General features: G+C 44.0%; 1 protein-coding gene and 1 long non-coding RNA gene across 16 annotated transcripts in view; one reads left to right on the top strand and one right to left on the bottom strand.

The window, feature by feature from the left end:
- LOC127010095 (AF4/FMR2 family member lilli-like) overlaps positions 1–2,500 on the bottom strand; it is an 83,339-nt gene that overhangs the window by 53,001 nt on the left and 27,838 nt on the right. For 3 of the 15 annotated variants that reach the window (XM_050883915.1, XM_050883918.1, XM_050883919.1), the window contains exon 1: positions 1–222. This exon is cut by the window's left edge and continues 440 nt beyond it. The exons of 6 other annotated variants lie outside the window; for them this stretch is intronic. The gene's annotated coding sequence lies outside the window, so the exon portion shown is untranslated. Of the gene's footprint in view, positions 224–2,500 lie in introns of those variants that run through there. 6 more of the 15 variants (XM_050883926.1, XM_050883929.1, XM_050883928.1 and 3 more) reach the window with 3 other exon arrangements.
- Positions 765–1,840, top strand: LOC127010096 (uncharacterized). Its single transcript, XR_007762884.1, has 2 exons — positions 765–1,652; positions 1,788–1,840. It is a non-coding gene; the product is annotated as an uncharacterized LOC127010096 (long non-coding RNA).

Here is a 2,500-nt window from a genome sequence, read left to right as displayed (position 1 = left end):
TGTGTGTGCGTATCGGCTTATGTGCGTTTCTTTCACTTTCCTTTATAAAAAAACCTACACAGAGAAAGACACGTGGAGGTTATTTTCATGTACGTGTTTATGTATGTATGTATGTGTGTGTTTTAACGTACACACACATACGCACATACAGAAATTTTCCTTTTATTTATTTATTTATTTTGTGTGTGTGTTCATGTACGTTTCTGACAATCATAAACGTACACAGACACACACACATGGCTTACTTTTCCTATGTATGTATGTATGTATGTATGTATGGAGACATGTACGCAGCGAGTCAATCACACACACACACACACACACACACACACACACACACACACACACACACACACACACACACACACACACACACATTCATCCATTATTATTCACTAACAAAAAAAAGAATCCATATTGGGACAAAGAAGAGGAGGAGGAGGAGGAGGAGGAGGAGGAGGAAGAAAGGGAGACTGGGTAGAAAGTTAAGGCGTTGTTCAGGAGAGAGAGAGAGAGAGGAAAAGGCGACCTCTGACTTCCTTTCCTGTGCACGAGAGAGAGAGAGAGAGAGAGAGAGAGAGAGAGAGAGAGAGACTATTAAGTGATGCAATTACTGTAATAAAAAGACGAAGCAGGGGGAGGAGGAGGAGGAGGAAGAGGAGGAGGAGGAAGAGGAGGAGGAGGAGGAGGAGGTAATGAGGAGTAAGTGGAGAGAAGAAAAGACCACCATCACAAACCCTCCTCCTCCTCCTCCTCCTCCTCCTCCTCTTCCTCCTCCTCCTCCTTTTCATTTATTAGTCTGATGGTTTTGATCACGATAAATTCAATGCCCTTTCTTCCTCCTCCTCCTCCTCCTCCTCCTCTTAGTTCTCTTTCCTCCTCCATCAATCTTGTATATACACTCTCTCTCTCTCTCTCTCTCTCTCTCTCTCTCTCTCTCTCTCTCTCTCTTACATTACACGCAAAGGTCAAATAATTCACGTGTGTGTGTGTGTGTGTGTGTGTGTGTGTGTGCAAGGCCAACCAAGCGACACCGTTACTTCCTCCTCCTCCTCCTCCTCCTAAGAAGAAGAGGAGGAGGAGGAAGAGGAGGAGCAGGAGGGTGATGAAACAAAGCAAATTCACACATCAAACACACATACATACACACACACACACACACACACACAGACAGCCTTGACCGTATTTCTCTAACCCATTTCAATCACACACACACACACACACACACACACACACACACACACACACACACACTCAATAATATAAAACTTTGGATATTATGTTTTTTTTCCCTTTTAATTTCCTTTCCAAGAGTCAAGTCCTTCCTTCCTTCCCTCCCTCTTCTTCCCTTTCTTTATTCCTTCCTTCTTTCCTATCTTTCTTCCTCTCTATGTGTCTCCCTTCTTCCCTTTCTTTATCTCCCTTCTTTCTCTACCTGTCTTCCTCTCCCTTCCTTCCTTCCCTCCCTTCCTCTTTCTCCTTCATAAGTTATTAATGTTGATATGAATTCCTAAGTGAATTTTATGATCACCATCACCACCATCATCACCACCGCGTCTACTACAGTCAACTCCATTAAAAGTTTTCATCACCACTATCATCTCTAGTCATCACCATTTCTAGTTTTCATCACCAATTCATCACCAATACGAGTTTTCATCACCATCACCACCATCATCACCACCGCGTCTACTACAGTCAACTCCATTATAAGTTTTCATCACCACTATCATCTCTATAGTCATCACCATTTCTAGTTTTCATCACCACTTCATCACTAATACGAGTTTTCATCACCACCACCACCATCATCACCACCGCGTCAACAACAGTCAACACCATTATAAGTTTTCATCACCACTATCATCTCTAGTCATCACCATTTCTAGTTTTCATCACCAATACGAGTTTTCATCACCATCACCACCATCATCACCACCGCGTCAACTACAGTCAACACCATTTTAAGTTTTCATCACCAACACCAACACCTCTACTAGTCATCACCACCACGTTCACTATCACCACCATTACCAGTCATCACCAAATCATCACCTTTCAACTCCACTCCCTATCATCACCACATTGTCCCTTCAACACCACCACCACCACCACCACCGTATTACCAACACCCTCATCACCACCACCAACGTTACCTAACCGCCTGTATCACCACCACCACCACCACCACCTCCACCGGGCCCCATCACCACCAAGTTTAACACCATATTGCCATTAGACTATTATGGTTTCCTTCTTTCCTTCCTTCTCCTCCTTCCTTCTCTTCCTTCGTTATTTCAATCCCTATTCTTTCCTTCCTTCTCTTCGTTAATTCATTCCCTATCACTTTCTGCCTTCCTTCCTTCTTCCCTTCCTTTCTTCCTTTCTCCTTCTCTTCCTTCCTCGTATATCCCTCCCTTCCTCCCCTTTCTTCCGTCCTCCTCCTTTTCCTCTCCCTCCCTTCCTCCACTTTCTTCCGTCCTCAATCTCTCCCTTTCTC

This window comes from Eriocheir sinensis, chromosome 42 (assembly GCF_024679095.1).
Source record: "Eriocheir sinensis breed Jianghai 21 chromosome 42, ASM2467909v1, whole genome shotgun sequence".
Classification (NCBI taxonomy): domain Eukaryota; kingdom Metazoa; phylum Arthropoda; class Malacostraca; order Decapoda; family Varunidae; genus Eriocheir; species Eriocheir sinensis.
The sequence above is the reverse complement of the archived record's forward strand: the minus strand, read 5'-3'. Positions and strand labels throughout refer to the sequence as shown.